The following is a 22,333-nucleotide window of genomic DNA, read 5'->3' on the forward strand; positions in this document are numbered from 1 at the left end:
TCGTCTGTAAAATGAATTTAATAATGTTCCCTTCCTCGCATGTTCTTCATGAGGATTACCTGAGTTAGTATTTGTAAAACACTTAGAACAGTGCTTGGCAGATGGTAAGTACTCTATGATGAATGCATAAATAATCAAATCTGATCAGTATTATAAATATGAACAATCAAACTGGTGAGACTCTACTTTTTGCCTTACTGTCACAAACCTTGTTAAGACTACAAGTTTTGTAGCTAGGGGTATATTTTAAATAAAAGAGTGATGTTGGATAGTTTCTCCTCATGTTGGTGGATTGGGTTTATTTTGCTTTGGGAAGTGGAGGAGCTCGGTGCTGATAGCCCAAGAGCCCCAGTCCCCCACCCAGGACTGTGTGTGCGAATCATACTTCATTGGAGACCAATCACTAGCCTTTCTGAAGTGCTTTGGGATTCATGGTCAAGGGGAGGAGAGTTGATACACTGGTACCCAGGCTTCACTCTTAGCTCTGAGCGCCATCATCACTGTTGGCCATCAAAATCCAGGTGTGGTTTTCATACCTGGTAGAGGAAGAAAGAAGTACCTTTAACCAATTAGAAATTACCTCTTATCGGAGGCGTTGTTTGCAAATATCTTCTCCCATTCAGTTGGTTGCCTCTTTATTTTGTCGATGGTTTCTTTTTCTGTGCAGAAACTTTTTAGTTTGAAATAGCCCCATTCATTTATTTCAGCTTTTATTTCCCTTGCTTTTGAAGTCAAATTCATAAAATCCTCTTTGAACCCAAGATCCATAACTTTAGTACCTCTGTTTTCTTCTATGCAATGTATTGTTTCAGATCTTATGTTTAGGTCTTTTAGGGGGGCAGGGAGGTGGTAGATGAGGGTAAAATGGATCACATATATGGTGATGGAAGGGGAAGTGATTCTGGGTGGTAAACAAATATATAGGTGATCTATTACAGAATTGTACACCTGAAACCAATGTAACTTTGCTAACAATTGTCACCCCAATAAACTTTAATTTAAAAAAAAAGAAAGATAGAAATTACCTCTACCAGTAAGAAGTATAATGAAAGTTAAGCTGAATGTTCCAGAAGTGATGGTTTAACTTGATTGTTTCTGAATGCTGTTTTTGAATTATAATATTGTTTTATCTATACTGTAAGGAGATATACTGAGAGAAAAAAAAGACTAGGAGTAAAGTTATGGTCTAAGGAAGAGCTCTGTGTCCAAGGGTCGTTATGTAAATTGTTGTGGGATATTCTGAGTGGTAGAAACCACAATAAGCTTTCCATGTTATCTAAATTTTATTTTTTTCTGAAACATTTCTGAAAAGTGATATTCTCAACAAAAATGTAATGAGGGCAGGTTTAGCCATTGGTCCCCCAGTCAAAAATCCTGTACTTTCAAGATGCCAGATCCATAAGAATAGCACCTTTTAAGTATGGAAAATTCAAACTTGTGTTAAAAATTTGAACAATGCTTCAAGTTTGTCTGCCATTTAGATGGCTTTGTGCTTGAAATCTGGTTAAAAGAATGTGCCAGTGCAATCTCTCTACAGAGGATCTTCTATAATAGGAGAAGCAAATTCGAGTGCTCTCTGGGACAAGTAAGTGACACACAAGGGAAATAGACTAGATGGGGCTGTAGTGAATCTGGATATGCATGATCCTTCTGGAAAACAGCAATTGTCTCTCATCTCTACCCAACTGTTGTCAATGGCTATAAGGACCTGGAGTTGTCCCTTAACCCAGTATTTTAAAGTGAAGCTAGAAATCTATACATTTTGTGAAAAATTTACAGATATTATATTATTGGTTTAGCTTCTTTGAAAAATAAAATCCATCTGTGCTTTTGGTCCATGTGCTGTGAAAAACCACCAGTTTGCAATTGGTTGTCTGCAGTGATAATTAAAACAAAAAGCAAAACCTCCCTGCTGGTGCCCCATCCTCTCTACTCAGCAAAGAGATCTGTTAGCAGTTTAACTGAGAATTTCCTAAGTGCATTTCAACATAAAATCTGTTTCTTTGTTGAGGGGTGTGTGTGAGGACATGGTATCTATAACTTCTTTTTAGCTGGCATAACATATTTGGAGATATACTGGAAACTGAGATCCTGTGTGATCAGCTTTGCCCAATATTGCAGGCAGCAGCCAGTGTTACAGTGACTGCTGCTTGTAACACTGGGAAAAACTGTGATCTCTGACTCTATGTCCCTGTGACGTTGTCCTTTCCATTATGAAGTTGTCCTTCCCATTAAGACGGAGGGTCAGTTCTCTATGTTAAACTCTCTGAGTTAGTGGCACCCGTAGATTTGTAATGAGTACATTTTTGTTTTTGTTTTTTAGTGGACAGAATAAACACACCTTCATCATGTTCTTTCATGAACTTGATGCCAGGGGCTGGGGATGGGGGAATGGGGAGTGACTACTTAACAGGTACAGGGTTTCTTTTTGAAATGATAAAAATGTCCTGGAGTTAGATAATGGTGATGGTTGCACAGCATTGTGAATGTACTGAATTATATACATCGAAATGGCTAAAATGGTGAATTTTATGTATGTGAATTTTATCTCTCTCTCTCTCTCTCTCTTTTTTTTTTAAGGAGGACACAGCTCACAGTGGCCCATGCGGGGATCAAACTGGCAACATTGGTGTTATCAGCACGCTCTAGCCAACTGAGCTAACTGGCCACCTCAAATTTTATCTCAATTTAAAGAAAAAGTCATTGCCATAGTGCCAAGATGCATCTTTACCATTAGAGGGCATGCAGTATCAGATAAGGACGCTATTTTGTTCTTTTGTGCATAGACGAACTCCATTTCTCAAGTTCTTCTTATTTGATTCTTAACCTCCCTGATATTCAACCTAAAATTTCCTTGCTGATATTTAAATATTTCTTATCTATGTTTATAGGTGCTATGGACTACATTGTGACATCCCCCCTTCCCCCAGTCATAGATTTAAATCTTCACTTCTAGCATGACAGAATTTGGAGACAGGACTTTTAGGAGGTAATTAAGTTTCAATGAAGTCATAAGGGGGGAGGTCCTAATTCAATAGGATTTTCAGTAAACTTATAAGAGGAAGATCTCCCTCCCTCCCTCTTTCCTCCCCTCCCTCCCTTTTTCCCTCCCTCCCTCTCTGTGCATGCACTGAGAAAAGTCAAGGACATGTGAGCACACAGTGCGAAGGTGGCCATGGAAAGCCAGAAAGAAGGCTCTCAACAGAATCTGTCCGTGCCGGCACCCTGCTCTCACACTTCCCAGCCTCCAGAACTGTTAGGAAATAAATTTCTGTTTAAGGCACACAGTCTGTGGTATTTTGTATGGCAGCGCGAGCTGACTAAGACAATAGGTTAGTGAGAATAAACCATCATTCTCTTTCTAACAACTCCTAGCGGAATGCCCATAGAGAAACCCACAAGAGAGCTCTATATTTCAAGGCAATGGACCACATCAGAAGTTGGCAGGGAGTGGCTATGTATCCCCATGGTGCTTTCTAGCATTAGCTTTTCTGCATTGTTGAACAGAACTTATGGTTTAGGCTGCACCACATGTATTCACAGTCTCTTCTAAAAGGCAGTTACGATCAGAGATGCACATGATGTGACCTGGGAGTAAATCTGGGATATGATGGATGTTCTAAGCAGGCTTCTAAAAGTATTTTCAAAGTGTTTTGTATCCATGTAGTCTCTGAGAAATTAAGTCAGCTTCATCAATATCATTTGGGATCATTGGAGGGAAATAGGAACTCTAATGACAAAACAGCCACTATTTTGCAAGGCCTGTGTTAGACTAAGCCATAACTGTTCACTCCTTTGAAGTCTCTTCTTTATCTTTTCAGGTTTTCCTATCAGTCTTAGTGGCAAACATGGCACCACATGGCTTGCGTCACTGGCTATTGCTTGCAACACTGGGCAAAGCTTATTTCCTCACTAGGATGTGGTCCAGCTCCCAGTGTTATATGCTGCCATTCACATCCCAGGGTCAAGTCCAGTGCTGCTCATCCCCTGGTAACCTCAGCAGTCAAAGAGCTACAACCCTACTGTGGATTTTCAATGTTAGGAAGCAGAGATTACAGTACAGATATATTTATTTGACCAGTTTTCCATATGGGTGAGCTACAGGAAGATTGCCAAATGTTTGCCATGACTGCATTCTTCTGTGGTGTAGGTTGTGCTGTTGGTACATGTTCATTTTTTCTTTTCTTTTTCTTTTTGTTTTTTTGTTTTTTGCAAATCTGTGTTTTGCTAAGGACTTTTATTATTCACATTGCTTCCACTTCTCAGAGCTGCTTCGTCTATTGCAGGGTGTGAAGGAAGGAACCATACTGGGAGGATTCCAGGGGTTCTTCTCACCCTTGAGAGAGGGACGTGTTCTCTCTCCGTTCAGGATGAAGCAGGTACCCACACTAAGGTGACTTTCAAAAACGGTTTCCCTTGAATACATTATAACAATTGACTGAAAGTTTTGCGTAAAATGTTGCTTCTCTTTTAAACAGTCAAGGTAACTGAGTGAAATTATTCATTCCTTGCCCAGACTAGACTTTTAAAAGGGTGAGATTTTAAATGTACTGTGACATATGCTGAAAGAGCTCCTATTCAGTAATACCATATGATTAAATAAAATGGTTAACCTTTTTAAATTTCATTTTTTCATTTAAATTTTGATGAATATTATCTTCCCATGGTTGTAATAGAAGAAGAAATGAAAGAGTATACCTTGAACATTCTCGTTCTCATTGCTTCCTTTTCCCAACAACCCATTTCTACTCTCTCAGGCAACTATTTGGACGCATTCCTTTACCTCTTTCTAGAGTAGTGTTCTCAACCCTTTTTTTTTCTTTTTTCATCATCACTCCTCTAAGGAGTCTTTGAAGACATTTTTTTTCTGATTATTCCTCCCCCTCTTAAATGTTAATATATAGATCCATCATATATCTGTTTTTGTGTATGTATGACTCACTATATGTATGACTGTGCTTTATACATAAAAAGATTAAGAATCCCCCCCACTGAAGAAGTAGTTTTTACCCCTTTGGGGATGATATCATGCCATTGAGCAGGTGTATTGTAGAGGTGTTTTATGCATATACAAGTAAATACAAATACATTTTATTTTCCTCCTTTTACACAAATGGTAACATATTATACACAATGCTCTAAACTTCGCTTTTTCAAGTCAATAATATCTTACGGTAATATTTGCATAACATTATATTAAAAGTATCCCCATCATTTTTAATGGATATGTAGTATTTCATTTTATACATATAAATTAATTTACTTAACCAGGATACCAGTGATGAATGTTTAGGTTATTTCCAATTTTTCTGCTTATAAAATATGTTACAATGAATAGGATTGTGCACGTTAAATATTGAGGTCTGTGGTAGATTAAAGATGCCATGATTTCTCTGACTGCTTCTTCATTTTCCTTACTAATATTTTCTCTAAGCAAACTCATCTATGCCCAAGTCTTTATCCATCTGGAAAGAGACAGTTTCCATGTGTCACTTTCAGCACAGACCTCTTTTCTGACTTCCAAGCCTATGTGTACATCATCCAATTGCCCACTTCAGCGTCTCTACAGGGAGGTTTTATGGTATCTCACATGGAGCACTTACAAAATTGAACTCAAACCTCTTTTTCTTCCAGTGTAATATGCCTCAGGGAATGGTACTTTCACAAAGGAGAGACCAGGAAATCATCTCTTCACATCTAGTACATCACCAAATCACCTTGATTTTCATTCTTATGGCTTGTTTGTTTGTTTGTTTGTTTGTTTGTATGTATCTTCACTACCATCATTCTGCACCTAACCACCACCACTTTCACCTGGTTACTACCACAGCCTGCTAACCCGTCCCCTAGGGTCCATTCTTGCCTCTCTTGAATCTAGTCCACCAAAAACCAATGTGATATTTTACAATTACAAATAAAATTATGTCATTCCCTGATTAAGAGACTTCAGTGGCCACATTCTTGGAATCAATATCAAGATATTTAATGTCATCTAATGCCCTAAATAATCTAGCTCCTGATAACCCTAGCAAACCTACTCTGTGTCACCTTCCCCCGCCCCTTTTTTTAAATGAGTTTCAGGTATACAAAACAATCTAAAAGTTAGACATTTACACCTCTCACAAAGTGATAACCCTCCTCCCCTAATCTACTACCCCTCTAAGATTGTATATAGCTGTTAACAATTCTATTGACTCTATTCCCTATGCTGTACTCCGTATTTTGTGACATATACATACATACATACATACATATATATACATATATATATATATATATATATATATATATATACACACACACACATACATATATATATATTTAATTATAGTGGACATTCAACATGAAATACAGTTTGGGGAATATAATCAATAATGTTGTAAAGATTTGGTAGGGGGTTAAATGGGCACTTGTCTTATTAGGGAGACCACTTCATGGATAGTGTAGATATCTGACCACTGCGCTGCATACCTGAAGCTGAAGCTGAATAGTATTGTATGTCACCTTCCACTTTGTTGGATGAGACGAGCTACACTGGTTGTTTTAAACATGACATGCTTCCACTTGACTGTCTCCCTTGTTACATTTGTCACAATTATAAACAAATAATTGTGCAATAGGTAGTTTTACATCTGTCTTCTTCAGTGGATTGTAAGCCCTGTCTGTCATGTTCACTGCTTCACGGCTATGTTCCCAGAATGTAGCATAGGGCCTGGTACAAAGAGTTACATCATGAAAGTGGATGAACCAATGAAGAAAGTTTCCCTTCTCCTGGCCTATGGTTGGTAAACGATTTATAAATGTGAGAAAAGATAGAGTTTGGTCCATGTAGCCTAGTTTTCTGGGACACTGCCAACTGCTTAAAAGTTCATTCTTAAAATTGCAGCAGTCATATACTCTCCATCCTCCCAATATTGCTGCCTTGGGTGAGAAAACTCTACATTCTGTGTCCTGCCTCAGTAGGAGTGAAGCTACCCTAAGAACCTTACTGTCCTCTTCTTCATGTCTTGGAGAGAGCTGCAGCTTCCTTTTCTTGCCTAATGAAGTACGCGCTCACACTTAGCTGACTTCTCAGCTGACTTGCCTGCCGTCTGAACTATGTCCTTGGAAATATCTCATTGATGATCTCTTTTCTGCACCAACATGAACCATCACCTGTCAGTCTACCTACTATTGGAGAAATGTACGTGCTTTTGGCACAGATCATTTGACTATCCTCAGGGGGGTTTCAGTCTCGTCCAAAATATAGACATCTCGCCAAACTTATAATTTCCAAGTAAATTCATTCTCAATGGAGGTTTTATCCAAAGTATTGCACTTGGTTGATTCTTTTCTTGTATGATGTAACTTAATGCACTTCTACTGATAAAAATACATCTACTCTCACCGTTATACTCATAATTTATTAAAAATAAGGAGTTCCCATAACTACCTAGGGGAAGACTTCATTGAGAAGATGATGCTTATGTTGAGTCTTCTAGATATCTGACATCAGTTTCTCCCTGTGCTTGGCACCCTCTGCCCACTTTATGTATCAGTCGCCACCAGCCTCACTGCCACACCTTTCTGACCCAAGCATCCTGTGTATTCTCCTGAGGCAAAGACCTGTGCAGATCCGGCTTGGCCAAAGCAGAAGTTAGAGAGGAACACCACGCATCTGGCTGTTCCAAAAGCAGAGCCCAGACTCACCACTGTGGCAGTTGCTATTGGAACGTTTCCTGACCCCGACACCTGAACCCGCTGAGCTCCAGGTGCCTTTGACACTTTCCACTTTCAGAGCTCTTTCCTTCTCAATGCATTCTAGGCCATGGTTTTCTCCAGGATTCTTTTCTTATTTATTTTCTTTCATGGATTCCTCATCATTTATTTTTGGTTTGTTTGTTTTTCTTTGTTTTCAGGAGTTTACGATTCTTTTCTGTCATTCCTAGGGATTTAGGGCAGAAGTGGATACAGCCTTGTGTTCCCAGAGCACCATCTTGATGCAATCTCCAGAGCATTCATTGTTGAATTTGTTTTTATGAGCAGTGAACTGTAAAATTGTGTGTAAAGCATGTTATAAATGTTTTCCAAGTGTTTCTGAAAGGTTTTCTCTTTAATTCTTTATATTGATATAAAGCTTCTGAATACATAATGCATTTTCACAAGAATTATCTCATTCCTTCTTAACACAACTAGTTTTCACTTTGCTCTTTTTAAATGATGTCTACTGTATGTTGGCTGATAATAAAAAATACAGTTAAAATTATGGAATATGAACTTTGTTGGATATTGTCCTAGAAAACAGGCAAAGAGATGTTTCCTTTTATCCAGATTGGAAGCTGACTTTAAAGCAGATTGAAGGAGGGAGAGCCTGGAGTCTGGAAGGTCAGGTAGGAGATTTCTGCAGTAATCTAAGCATTAACTGATGAGACCCAGGATTAAAGTGCAGGTAGAATGGACAAGCAGGTATAAGTGAGAGAAAAATTTCATAGAAACGTGATACGCATGGTAAAATGTTGGATATGATTAATGGGAAGACACCCACAAGGACGCCAAGATTTTCAGTGTAGTCTGAAGAAGGCAGTGACATCATTTGTGGAGACAGAGAACTCAAGTGGAGTGTCTTTTACTCCCCAAGTGCACACACACACTGATGCCTTGAAACACTTGCTATAAGCCTTGAATGCAGTGTAAGGTGATTTCATCTTGGACCCCATCCAAGAACGTTTATTCCTGGAAGTCCTAGAAAGATTTCATTACAACATCATTTTTCACTTACAACATGATTATGCAACTTGCATGTAATAGAAGAGTCATAAATAAGGCTCCAGAGTATTTGCCTAGCTTGCAAATTAGCCCAAAGGCCTGAAATCTGAAAGGAATTTTGGTGAGCCTATAAAGCCAAATTGATGAGAAGTAAGGATGCTGATAAAAATGTACAACGTGACCTGTGCCTTGATCCGGAATGAGTTTAGGTTCATGTTCACTGCCCCCAGAAACATTACCGGGCACTGTTAATAGTAGGATGACCTGATTTAAAAAGACTGGGAAGATAAAGTTGCCTGTGGGATGGCAGATATTTTTGGACTTCTCAGCAAGATTCCTGGAACCATTCTGTTTTCAGCATGAACTGGCTTGACCTCCTCTTTCAGTCCTTGGAAAAATAAATACCAACAGGTACGGTAGGGTAGGAGAGGGGTGATCCAGCAGGGGCGAGACTGTGCCTGGCCCAGATCCACAGCAGATCTGGGAGCATATTCTCATTGCCCTTTTTAAGGTCTGTCCTCCCAGCTTTACCCCATGACCCCTAAGGAGCTTTGGTTTCCTAATTTATACTTAACAGCAAGAGGAGATGCTGTGGGATACAGCTGCCTGGCACACTCTCGCCTCTTGACTCAAACATTGCCTTTTTCCTTTGGCAAAAATTGTCGTTCTGAAAGCAAATTCTGTCTAAACTCATCATTTTTCTTTCTATGGATGTATCTTTCATTGCAACATTTCAATTGCGCCTGGGATTTACTTTGCCTAGCTAGAACAAATGTCTACCGAGTCCTCTGGAGTTGCTTTCTGAGTGTCTAGCTGCCAAAGACAAAAATATTTCCTCAGAATGACTCCTCCTGAGATGGAGGCTCTTCAGTGGGTGAGAGTCAAAGGAGCAAGCATGCTGTCTAAGCTTTAATTCGAAGTATTGGGGGTGACCTCTTTAACAACCTTTTTAGTCCCAGAAATCTACATTCTAAAAGTCAGCTCACAGGAGATGTTATTGAAGGCATATGGGTAGATGCCTTCATAGCATCTCCTATGATGCCTACCCAGAGCTTCAGAGTAGGAAGTAGAAGAACTTTATCTTTTTCTGATTCACTCATTCGTTTTTAAAGACATCCTTTGGCTGGTCACCCCTATGTGGACTTCACTTTGCTTCAGCTTTCTTAGTGGGAAATGGGAATGAATACGGAGGGTTTTGTGAGCATCACTGTGACGTAAAAATGTTTCATGTACTTTTATTGGTGTTGGATGCTTTAGAAATACACATTTAAAGTATAAATGTAAGGTTATGTAGGGCATTTTGCAGTAATTGTGGAGGAAGCTTGTCTATGAGTGACCATATTGAATTTTAGTCTTTTAACTATATTTGGTCTTGGCTAAGTTATTTAGTCTCTGTGAGACTCACTTTTTTCCATATGTAAAGTGAATGATTCAGACCTTATGATTTCCAAAGCCCTATTAGTTCCCAAAGTCTCTTCAGTCTTTGCTAACACTTTTTATCTAGAGTCCATTCATGAGAGTTACCCTCTTCTTCCCAGACAAAAGCTGGATGCAGAGGCTCCCAGGAGTTGTAAGACAAGACTAGATCAGGAGATCTGGACTTGGTAGGAGAAACCTGGGCTGTGGAAAGCCCAGGTTACATAAGTACAGAAGATAAAAAGAACCTCCCTAGGGGGATTGGAAGAGGTGGGGTGGGGGGGCTCAGAAACAAGGACTGTGGACCTCAAGGTCAGTGGTTCTCAAACTTAAATTTGCATCAGAATCGCCCTCCAGGTGATTTCTGGTCCCACCTCCAGAGTCTCTGATTCAGTGGGTCTGGTGTAATGCCTGAAAATTTAATTTCTACCAAGTTCCCAATGATGCTGATGCTGCTTTTTCTGGGGACCTCCTTTGAGAGCCATTGCTTGAAATCGTTTTCTCATTTTTAGGTGTTGTAGCCTAAAGGGGAGTGTTTTTGTTCGAAAGTGGATTCAACTAGTACAGGAGCAAATGGGTCATTTTTGCATGTCCTTTACGTTAATTCCAGGCTTGGTATTGAAAAAAACTGCCACTTGGGACAGTGACAACTGTCACTGCCTGTTGCTTTTATGTGTTACAGGAAGGTAAGCAGCTTCTCATTCTTCTCTGTTGCCATCCAAAGGACAGTGAAAAACAGCGCATGCAGTCATTTATTTTTCCATTCAACAAATATTTTATTGAGTTCTTATTATGTTCCACTTACTTTTCAAGAAGCTGGAGATCTAGTGATGAATGAAATAGACAAAAAAATCTGTCCACTCATGGAGTTGGCATTCCAGAGTGTGGTGAAGAGAACTCCATTCTAGGAATTCCCCTTGTCCCAAGTAAGACAGTTTAGTGAACGGATATTTTTATCACTCACCTGCTCTGCATCCAGCACTCTAACATAGAGCTGAGGCTAGGTAAGAATAGCATACCATCCACACACTCAAGAGGCTTAAGGTTAGGTGGGCTAGTAAGACCAACACGTACCTAGCTACTAGAGTTTGATTCAGGGAGTGCGTAGAATTCTGCGTTGTTCACTAAGTGCTAAACTATGTGACGCTAATTTTAAGGCCAGTAGGTCAGAACCCTCATTCAGGCTGAAGAACTTTCAATTTGGCTTTTCAGTTCTGCCCTCTCCTCTGTAATGAGCATCGCTTACACTCACAGTGAAGCTACACAGCACCACACAGTTTTGCTCTCCATGACCCCAGAGCCTGGCCTTGTTTCTGCCCAAATAAACTTATGGATGTAGTGATCTCTGTGTCTGCAATGTGGGGGTGACAATCACTTGGCCGTTTTCATCTACAGACTCCCACACTTAGTCTTGGAGCTCTCAACCCTGCTTTCCAGGGAAATGTGCAGGCCAGCTTCCATTTGGAAATCCTGCACATGCGCTCTGAATTCCGTGTAAATTTCCTATTACAGCTGTGTTTTATCATTGTGCAGCAATATTTAACTAGCATGTTTCTATAAACAGAAAAAATTGAGGTAAAATTACAAAGACACTAAATTGAAATATACAGAAACAAAAGCAACTTAAAATTAAGAAATACCAGAGTTGATATCAAACTTGCAAAAACAATGTAGCACACAGTAGATAGTAACTATAGGTTGTTTCAACCGAATCTGTTCCCCGTACGGTCTCTTTTTGTCAGAGGGAAGCTGAAAAAAAGACACAAACTTAAGTTTAAAGGTTCTCTCAATCACTCTGGAACAAATCATCGAATCCATTTCATTTTTTGTCATTTTCATATCATAAAATGGGTAAATTTGAAGGCCTTGACAATCAACATGGTGATCCCTTGGGTATCAACAGGCCCCGTCAGGTAGTTGCGCTCAGGGTGGACTGTGTTCCTTCTAGTTAGTAAAGGCAGCATGGAAAGCTGTTAAGAGCACAGCTCGGGAATTCAGACTGAGGTTGGTGACAGTCAAAACCTTTGTTCTTAATCACCCCCCTTACTTCTTCAAACACGGTCCTTGACATAGAGCACCAAAGTCCAAGGCAACTGTGTGAGAAAGAATTCATGTCTTAGGAGCCTTCATGTAAGAATAAGTTTGCTTATTTGGTTGCCTTAGGTATGCAAAGGGCATTGAGTGCAAAACAAGACGCATGGGACCAATTGTGGCTCGGACACTCCCTGTGTGATGCTCTGAGTATCAGTATCCTTTTCTGTAAAGATTTGGCTTTAAGAAAAAAAAAATCTGCGTTCATATTTGATATCCCCTCAAAAACAGGGATGACACAGCTAGATGCAGTAACCCTCTGGGGGATCATCTCTGTGGGCAGACAGCATCGTAAGGGGAAACAACCCAGATTCTCCACCTTGCTTCCTCCTCCTTCTGTGACTAGTAGCATGCAACTAGCAAGAGAGGGAGGAACAAAGAGGAGGCCTCTCCAGCTGGTACTCAGCCAATTAACCAAAGCTGGTTCACACGAAGTCTGTTCTCACTCAGGTCCTGGCCAATAACACAGAGCAAAGTGGATAACACAGGACTTTTGTCTTTTTACAAACATAGTTTTCTTTTACCTTTCTTTTCTCTTCCAAGCTGTTTTTGGCATTCAATGTTACCTGATTTCACCTGCATAAAAGCACTTCTCAGGGGGAACGCCTCGTGCAATTTGTCCTCATTCTGCAACCGCTAGGGGTGGCCTTGCATGTGGGGTGAGGATGGCCTGTGTCTGAGGTGTTTTGCTTCTGAAATCCTAATGAAATCAACCTTCTCCAAGAATGTCCTCGAATCCCCTGAAGGCTCTTAGATGTTGCCTTTTGCATTTAGCTATTTACATTAGCAAAGACTGTTGTACAAACAGGCGCTGGCGGCCTGTCTGTCAGGGCCCTGCTGGCTTCACTTCAGAGGACTCAGAAGTGTGAGTTAAATGAGCCCAGCAGGCGTTTAACCTCTGGGTCTGGAAAAATCCGGACTCAAGGACTGATTTGGGAGTTGGGATGGCAGACCCATTTGGTCAAGACGCTGAAGCTCCTCAAACCAACGCTAATAAAAATAATGATGATTGGCACTGATGTGGAAGTTACTATGTGCCAGCAAGTGTTCCAGTAATCCTCAGAGCAGCTTGTCCTGTAGACACATTGTATGCCTATTTTACATCCATGGAAACTGAAGCACAGGGAAAACATCATGACCAAGGTCCCAGAACTAGAAGTGACACAAGGGTGAATGCATGTGGTCTGTCTCCAGATCCTGTGCTTTTACCCATGATTCCACGTGACCCTGTGAAAAGGTACTTCGTATAGATGTATAATTCGGATAGATGCTTTTTGCAATAATTTAGTAATACCTGTTAAACATTAATTAACTCATTCAGCAATTCCACTTATTAATGTCTACCTTAGAGAAACGTAGTCACTCATTCAGGATGAGGCGTTGGTCCTACCATGGTTTGCATTGGTGAAAAAAATGCAGCAACCTAAATATCCATGAACAAGCAACAGTTCTCATCCTGTGGAATAACACATAGCTATTAAGAAAGGATGAGGCACATTATGGAGAGATCTTTAGGGTCCATTATTGAGTGATAAAGCAAGTTGCAGAATGAAACAAATGGTATGATATTATTTATGTAAAAAAAACAACCCAAAAGCAGTGCTGCCTATTTTCTCTGCATATCTCTATAGGTGTGAAAAGATCTGGAAGGATACTTGCAGAATACTAACAGTGGTTACTTCTGAGAAGGAGTAGAAAGGAGAGGTCAATGAGATGGCAATCAGAGAGGTCCTGGCCTTTTGTGTGAAGTGTTCTTTTTGTCACGTTCTAGTCTTCATTTTCATTTTTAAAATTTTAATGTTTTACTTCTACAACGAACAAGAAATAGAAATAGAAATTGATAGATGGATAAACATATAAATTAATCAAATGTACTTTTAATGTAGTATTTCCGCTCTGGAAATTCCCAACAGGAATTTAGAATCACAAGATGATGGGGCTAGAAGGGACCCTAGAGATTTTCTAGTCAAACCCCGCATGTTTCACCAATGAAGGTGAAGCCTAGGGAGATGACGTAGCTTGTCTACGCCCCCCCAGAGAGTCCTCATCACACTGAGCCTGAGATAGAAGCCTTCTGACTGTGGACGTGCTCACACCCCTTCCTATGAGCTCATCAGCCAGTGCTCTACTGGCTGGTGAGCCTGCAAGGTGCTGCCTGACGCAGCCCAGGGGATGGCGGGCCCTTGCTTGGTGAACCTGGGGTATGTGCTCTAACAGCCCTAAGCACCAAGAGCTGCTGAGACCTCCAAATGAAACAGCCTCTGACCAGATTTTTCACAGACTTTCTGACAATTCTCCCACATGCATCTTCATCATGAAGGAGAGTGTTTCTATATTTGAAACTATTTTTTGTTTGTTTGTTTGTTTTGGGTGGCTGTGTGGCTTGGATTTTTGTTTTTAATTCTTCTTGGAGAATAAAGAGAAGGAAAAATCCTACATTGCTAGCAGCTTATGCAGCCTCCCCAGAGGTGTGAGATATAAACACAGTCTGTTTCCTGTATGGTTTTCCCAAGGGCACTGAAAATGTGATGAGATTTAATTGGCTGTTCCATGTCTTCAGTGCCTTGGTAAAACAGCAGACACAATCATGAGATGAGAAAGAGCATCTGTGGCTGAATCATGGAGCATGGGAGCAGATCGGGAGAAAAGAGCAACCTCCACGTGCAGTTCAGGCCTCAGGGAGGAGATCTCTGTGAGGCTGTGTACCTTAAAACACAAAATCAGTGTTTAGGAAGTCCGTATTGGGAGGGGCCACTCTTTACTGCCCATTTATACACTCTTCTCCCTGCAAAATGCAGTCCTAGCCTAGGTATCTTGGCATATTTCAAAGAAAAATAACTGGTTGTTTTCAAAGGAAGGAATAGTAATAATAGTTAACTAACTTACTGAGAGCTTATTTCTGTTAAAGACCTTTTTGTTTTTTAATTAAGAAGCTGTATTTTTCAGGGCAGTTTTAGATTTATAGAAAGTCTGAGTGGAAAGTACAGACATTCCCAATATCCCCTTCTTACAAATCTCTTTCATTCCTATGGTACATTTTTTACAATGGATGAGCCAAACTGATACATTATTATTAACTAAAGTCCATAGTTTATATTAGGGTTCTCTCTTTGTGTTGTATATTCTCCAGATTTTGATAAAAGTGTAATGATAAGTAGCCACTGTTTTAGTATCATAATGAATAGTGTCACTACCCTAAAAATCCCCTGTGTTCCACCTATTCATGCCTCCTGCCCCCACCCCTAAACCCCTGCCCACCACTGATCTTGTCCCTGTCTCTATAGTTTTGCCTTTTCTAGCATGTCATATCGTTAAAATTTTACAGTAGACCTTTATTTTTAAAATTACAGTTTTTGAGGTAAATTCACCCTTTGTAGGTATGTAGTGCTATGAATTTTAACAAATGGGAGCAGTAGTATAACCACCACAACAGTCAAGATACACAATGTTTCCGTCACCCTAAGCAGTTCCTCATGCTGTATTAAGTTCTTTATATGCAATTTCAATCCTCGCTACAAACGTCTGAGGAAGGCATTCTTCCTATATCTAAGGGATCTAAGCACAGAGAGGCATAGTGATTGGCTCAGGAGCACACCGTGACTGAAGAAGCAGAGCTAATATTTGAACCTTGGTGATCTGAGTCCGGGCCCACATTCTTAATGCCTGGTTGTAGTATCATAATGTCCTGCTTGTACGCTCCCAAAACAAGGGCACTGCATTGCATCATAGATCATAGTACTATAAAGAAGAAGCTCCTGATTTATTAGAAAATAAATATGTGCCCCTCCCCCAAATGGAAATGGCTTTCTCAATGTCCCGAAGTGAATAGTAGGAGGGAACCAGAAGGATCTCAACTTTAAACAGGACCTTGAGAACGTACTTTAATCATAATAGGCACTTCAGAAATGTGTCTTCACTTGAACTGAGGTTTATTCAAATTCTCAAGAGAAGTGATGACAAGCCCGGATGACTGTACGTCTGAGGAGCTCTGAGGCACTGCCCATCTCTAGGCTTTGCCTCAACTGCTCCGCGGGTCAGAACGCTGTGAAGAAATTCTGCCAGTAGCAGCTGTAGGGTAGCAGCATAACATTATGATAAAGTGCTGTTTAGGGTTTTGGCTTGACAGTAAGAGATACAGAGAAATAGATGACTACATATGTGAAAGTGGAAAAATTACACAACACTGCCTTTCTTCCCCCCTCCCCGCCACCTTTCACCGGCCAACCACTTGGAGAAGGAGTCTTCCTGTTGCTAGCCCATCCCCAAGGTGATCTCTAGAACTCCTGTCTCCTGAATGAGAACTCTTTAGCAGATTGCCTGGCTTCTCCAAAGAAGAAATCCTTAGGCAAGGATTCATGGCTTACAGGACATGAAGTCTTTATCACAAATAGTGTGGGGAGGAAGTCTAAAAAGAGGTTCTAAAGTCTCTGACAATATATATGTAAGCAGATAGTGATGGCTTATTGTATAACCCCTCAGTATAGCTGTAACTTTCTGTTTCTCTTGAACTAAACTTGTCCTAAGCCAGAGCTGAAGTAATCAAGGAGGTTTCCTCTTTAAGCGATAGATGTTGGAGTTAAAATTAATGTATTAAGCAACACTATTTGTCAGTTGGTTACTATCAGGGAAGAAATGCAAAGCTGGAAATGGGAAGGAGTATAATTAACAAACTCTCCAGCTCTCCACTAGCTCATAGACTAGATACAAAGTGGCCGGCAAGGAACTTGACAGTAACCAGGTGCTCTAGGCTTAGGACAATAGCAGTTCAGGAAGAACATTCAATTAGGGACACTAGAGTGTCTGCAGAGAGCTTCATGGAGCTTGACCACATCATAAAGGATAAGCAGGATTTAAGTAAGTGGCTGGTGCATAGAATGCTGTCAATAAATATTAGTTGAATAAAAAGGGAAGGAAAACCCATATTTCACAGGTGGAACAGTATAGACAGAGGCACAGAGGTGGAACTGAGCATGGTCGGCCAGAATGAGGCAAAAAAAAAAAAAAAAAAAAAGAAGTGGAACTTAGATGTGATGGGTAGAGTAGCACTAGAGTGTAGTGGTCCAGAGGGAAATTACATGTACCGACACCTTCCGTGTGTCGTACACCACAATAAGGGTCACTGATCCCACTTGAGTTTCACATCAATCTCCGTATATCAGTTCTTACCATCTGTGTTTCATACAGGTGACTAAACTTCCAGCACTAAAGAAATTTGCTCAAGGTCAGACACATAGCGATTAATAGAGAAGTAGTTCACACCCTGTGCTCACATCCTGTTTTTTTTACTCTGTCATATGCTTTCCTAGGGGATGGATTTGGGGCTAGTGTGATAAAGCCTAGACACCCTCTATCCTCAGTTCTTGAGGTGAAAAAGGGAAAGGTAACGATTTAGGAAAGTGCTCAGAGTGTTACAAATTCAAGAGGGTAGTAAAGGATGAGAATGGAAGTAATGGGCCCAGCGAAAAATGCTGAATTGGTTAGTGGCAACAATGGCGGAAAAGACAAGTATAAAAGTTACTTGAGACAAACCAAAGCAACATGACTTAAGGACAGGTTAGACATAAGTGATGAGGGGGTGGCGGGGAGAAGCTCAAATTAAACATAAGATTTGGGGGCTGACAGAGTAGAAAAAAGTAGAAAGAAAAGATAGTCCTGGGAAATAGAATCATGTGGGTGAGGGAACGAAGATGACAAGCTCAGTTTGGGACATGTTGATTTGGCAATGATAGCCGGAGACATAAGTGGAAATATGCTGCAGGCATCTGAAAATATGAGTCTAGCCAAAGATCAGGCTGAAATATAAAATTGGAAGCCTTCTGCACTGAATAAAGTCATGAGTCCATCAATGGAGGAAGTGTGGAACCGAGCTTTGAATCATACCCACAACAGGAGACAGAAAGACAGAGAGAATCCAGGAAAGATCCTACATAGTGAGTAGGTGGAGAAGTGAAAGGACAACAGAGATATAGATAGATGAGAGATAGATAGATAGATAGATAGATAGATAGATAGATAGATAGATAGAGAATTTGTCATGAAGAGACGGTAGACAGTTTAAAGGAAAAATGATTAGCTCCCAACACTGCCAAATGATGTAAAGATAATGTATTAGTTAGGATACTGGCTGAGCTTCTGTAACTGAGAAATCAAAATGGCAGCATTAAATGGTTCAGGGCTGGTGCGGTGATTCCACAAGCAAGACAGTCGTACAAGCAGGACATTACGATACTACATCAGATTCCCAGGCTCCCTTCGCCTTACTGTTCTGCCTCCTTAGCACTGGGTACAGTGGACTAAATGTTTGTGTCCCCCAGATTTATATATCAAAATTCTGACCCTACTCCCCCCAAAGTGATGGTATTAGGAGGTGGGGACTTTGGGAAATCATTAGGTAAGAGGTAATTAGGGATTAATACCCTTATAAAATGGACCCCAGATAGATTTCTGACCCTCTTTCCACCATGTGTGGATACAATGAGAAGACGGTAGTCTGAGACCTAGAAGAAAGCCTTGCCAGAGCACAACCATGCTGGTACCCTGATCTTGGACTCCCTGCCTCCAGAACTGTCAGAAATAAATGTCTCTTGTTCATAAGCTACCCAGTCCTTGGTACTTTGCTATGGCAGCTTGAACTGACTAAGATACTGGGTTTCCTTATGATCTAAGTTAGTTCCTCTTCTTCCTGCTGTCACATTTGTATTCAAGCCTACAGGAAGGATGGAAGGGGAATGGGAAAGGCCTGCCTTAGAAGTTGCACACACCAATTTATATCCTCTGGCCATTCCTGGTTACGAGGAAATCTGGGAAATGTGCCCAACTGAATTTCAACCTTTTAACTGTGTAATAAAGGAAGCATACCATGTTTCCTCAAAAATAAGACCTAATTGGAAAATAAGCCCTAGCATGATTTTTCAGGATGCCATCCCCTGAACATAAGCCCTAATGCATCTTTTGGAGCAAAACTTAATATACGACCCAGTCTTGTTTTCAGGGAAACATGGTAGATATTGGGTGGCCACTGATGACAAGGACAGAGAGATTATTATCTTTGCCACCATGAGTGGAAAAGATAATAATTCAGAAAAAACCCTTGAATTTGATGAGCTATTGGCTACTACAAAAGCCTATTGAACTTTTCTTCTTGCCTCCAATTTTGCTGTCTTCCAATCCATTGTCCTGCTGCAATTGGAAGTGATTTTCTAAAGTATCATTCCTCTGCTTGAACACGTCACTGACTTCTCAGTATCTTTAGGATAAAGTCTAAAACTCTAAGCATAGCTAGGCTTTCGTGATTACCTACCTTTGAAGAATCACCTGTCTCTGCTCTTATCCCTCACCTAGCCTATTACACCCACATTCTCCCTCATTCAGTTTCTCCCACTGACTGGAATGCAATGTGAATCTCCTGCCCCACTGAGGCGTTGAATTTCCCGGTCCCTCTTCTTTGTATGCTCTCCCTGACTTTGCCTGGATTCCCCTTGTCATCCTTCAGACTAGGTACCATGTCCACTAGGGTACTTTCACTGACCTTCCAGTACAGAGTTCTGTGCCATATCTACGTGTTTCTGAAGTATCTTGCATGTACTATTTATTTAACTTTGCCTTGTAATGCTTGACCTCTCAGTGTCACCCACTAACTTCTCGGCACCTTGAGGAAAAAGGTAACCCCTTATCCAAATTTGTGCACCTAGAGGTTAGCACAGGGCCTGGTGCAAAGTAAGAGATCCAAAAGTATTAGTTGAATGACAGACGTGCATAACTCTAATGAGAGAAAGTCTCAAAAGCTATTATTTATCAAAGCAAGCGAGAACACTTTGGATTTCCTGCCCATTTACTACTGTTTCTTAAGCTCAGGCCCTTCTGCTACCTAATGAGCGACTGGCTAAAATGCTGACAAATGGCAAAGAAAATGAATTACTTTGACAAGGATCATTAGAGTGGAACATTCATTTTACAACCTGAAACATTGTTGGATGTCATGATTCCATGGCTCAGAGTTAGTTGGATTGTTTTTGGCAATCCCCATTTCAAGGGAGGGAAAATTGCCTCTTGTAAAGGAAGCATCCACAACCCACTATTTAGCAGAGCTGTAAGAGCTTATTTGCTTATTACCATGGCAACCACCAGCCCAACACTGCACGTTAGTATACTTGTCTAGACAGCACCAAATTCATCATTGCATCCTCTTTTGTATGCCTGATTTTAAACAGGCAGGTGTGGATCCAAGGTGCTACTGGGAGAGAAAAGATTTTTCTCTCCATGTGGGCAAATGAGAGTGCTGAAGGCATCCTGTGAGCATCTAAATGGCTAGCCTTGAAATCTGCTCTAATTTGAAAGCTCTAGCATTTCGTCTGTGTTTTTCTTTTGAAATAAAATCTTACTAGAAATAAAGAACTAGAAATACATCCATATGGCCTGCCAACTGTGTCTAAAAATAGTTCATGTGAAACAAAGCTCACTAACTTTTAAATTTATGACAAACTGAGAATCAAACATGTCTTTTAATTTTATCTCTCTGTCCTTGTCATCAGTATTTGGACATGGACACCCAAAGCCATAAAGGAGATATTTATTGACTTAGAGTGTTTGTAGTGTTCCCGTCGAGGGAGGAATTTGGGTCGGACCAAACTGTCCAGACCCAGTCCCTCGAGCCTTGCTCAATCTCGGGGTCAGAGCATTCCTCAAACAGAGCCCTTCCTGAGACTTGGTGGTCTTAATCTCTGACAATGCTGTAAAATCCACCACCAAGTATCCTCCAGGACTATTTTGGAATAGAAGACCTAGAAAAGACACATGTATATTTATTTCCCCTCAGAATTGATGCAACCACTGGTTTTAACTAGTTTAATGAATATGAATAGAAACTTTGAATTATATTTGTACATGGTTAACTCTGTGATGGGTGAATGTGTGTGCAATTTGTTCTAATTTCATAGTAAATAACTGGGGTTAGGCAGGGACATTTGGCCCAGGCTTCCGACTCACAAAGGGCAGCAAATTTAGAAATTTGACCTTGTCTTCAAACAAACATATACAAAGAGTCAAGAGACGTGCTGACAGGATTGGAACCAGATGGCATTCATCATACACCTTTAAACTGGGTCCATTACTGGACCATACTGCTTTGCAGAGCACTATGAGATGTTATAGTTTATAAATCCCATCATTATTGCATAGAGAGTAAAATTATATCACATTGATTTGCATGTGGGAAAAGCATTGGTTTGTTAGATGTTAATATTTAACGTGGAATACAAAACATGTTTGTCATGTCCTCATTTTTAAAAATACATCAATAGTCTCATGAAATGGAAGATGCTGCATCTGTCTCACGACTGAGAAGCCCCTGGGGTGAGGCATCACCTTTATTAGCATTTGGTACCCCAAGTCTTCTTGCTCCACTTATGACATTTACTGGATGCTTAATAAAACATTAGTTTAATTAACACGTGAATGAATGCACCATGAATATGAATAAACACATTTTGGTTTCTAATCAAGTTCTCTTAAATTACATCCAGATAGCTGTTATATATGCCGTAGGCACAGTTAGCTAATGAAGAAATGTCATACGCAGGGAACATGCTCAGGTGTTACTGGTATCATCTCGTTGAGCTGGACAGCCAGAGAGTCATAGAAAAAAACACTAAAACATCACTGATTGGGAAAAATCAGGGGAAAAGTAAATGCATATTAGTGAAAAGTGAAGTGCAGAATATTTTTTCAAAGACATAAAATGTTATTCTTCTCAAGTTAATGTAGCTTAGAATAGACTATGGTCTAACAGATGTTAAGCTAACTGTGTAAATAATACATAATAAAAGCAAAAAGCCCTCTGTATTCATTTCCTATGACTGTTGTAACAAATTACCACAAATTTAGTACCTTAAAGTAACATCAATTTATTCTCTTATAGTTCTGGAGATCGGAACTCCAAAATCGATTCCACTGGGCCCAAGCCTCCTTCTGGAGGCTCTGAGGGATAATCCGGTTTTTGTTTGCTTGTGTGTGTGTGTGTGTTTGTCTGTTTGTTTTTGCCTTTTCTATCTCCTGGAGGCCACCTGCATTCCAGAAGATAATT

The 22,333-nt window shown here is 40.3% G+C and overlaps 1 long non-coding RNA gene across 1 annotated transcript in view; it reads left to right on the top strand.

Annotated features, from left to right (window-relative positions):
- The window catches only part of LOC141570676 (uncharacterized), a 285,839-nt gene that overhangs the window by 197,728 nt on the left and 65,778 nt on the right, over nucleotides 1-22,333 (top strand). The window contains exons 5-7 of the long non-coding RNA XR_012494975.1: nucleotides 2,581-2,989; nucleotides 4,287-4,379; nucleotides 8,311-8,369. This is a non-coding gene — a long non-coding RNA (uncharacterized LOC141570676). The remainder of the gene's footprint in view (nucleotides 1-2,580; nucleotides 2,990-4,286; nucleotides 4,380-8,310; nucleotides 8,370-22,333) is intronic.

This window comes from Rhinolophus sinicus, linkage group LG03 (genome assembly GCF_036562045.2).
Source record: "Rhinolophus sinicus isolate RSC01 linkage group LG03, ASM3656204v1, whole genome shotgun sequence".
Lineage (NCBI taxonomy): Eukaryota > Metazoa > Chordata > Mammalia > Chiroptera > Rhinolophidae > Rhinolophus > Rhinolophus sinicus.